Source organism: Scardinius erythrophthalmus (assembly GCF_964197995.2).
Source record: "Scardinius erythrophthalmus genome assembly, chromosome: 5".
Classification (NCBI taxonomy): domain Eukaryota; kingdom Metazoa; phylum Chordata; class Actinopteri; order Cypriniformes; family Leuciscidae; genus Scardinius; species Scardinius erythrophthalmus.
Genome location: NC_138225.1, coordinates 26,666,701 through 26,667,595, shown reverse-complemented (window position 1 = coordinate 26,667,595; position 895 = coordinate 26,666,701).

The following is an 895-nucleotide window of genomic DNA, read 5'->3' as shown; positions in this document are numbered from 1 at the left end:
GGCCGTCATTGGTCGGCAGTAGGCTATAAGACACAATGTCACTGATTCTTGAAACTTATGCAAAAACATGTCCCACTAAGAGAAGTGCAAATTCTTTTGGAAATTAATAACATTTTCATGAATAAAAAGAATCAAGGTTATAATCGGGGGTCCTTTGCACATATGTAAGGTTCTTTTATAGATTTATTTTTATTAATTTAATGATTATATGCTGGCCCATTGCCTACAAAATCAGTTGTCCTCGGATAGGTGATAATCATTTAAACTTGATTAAAAAACAAAACGTAATAATTGAATTGAATAATATCTTTACCACATGAAAGAGTACATTGCAATATGAATTAAAAACTAACAGTGAGTTTTTAACAATATTTACTATTATTTTGTGGTTGCTCAAAATGTGTCCCACATATTCGTCACCGCCGTCATTTATTTATAAAAAGCAATAAAATCAGGCAACTACATTCCTAAGGACCCCATTTTCAAACCTTCAGCTCTACTGCATGCTTCAAAATCACTCAAGCTCCCTTAAGTTTGCTATTTTCTCTTAAACTTGTTCATATTTTTGGACGTAGGTTTTTGTAAAACAAAAACCTCCAAATGGTCCTCAATGGAGGATAGAATATAATTGTTGATCACAATACCCGATATGACATGTAATGTTTCATTAAAGGGTTGGTTCACCCAAAAATGAAAATTCTGTAAGTAATTAGTCACACTCATGTTGTTCCAACCCCGTAAGACTTTCCGTAAGACTTTAAATCTGAGAGCTGTCTCTCTCCTCCATAGGCTTCTATGGGATCGAAACTTGCCGGCCCAGAAACGTTAGTAAAGACATCGTTAAAATAGCCCAAGTGACTACAATGGCTCAACCCATAAGTTTGTCAAGCGACGA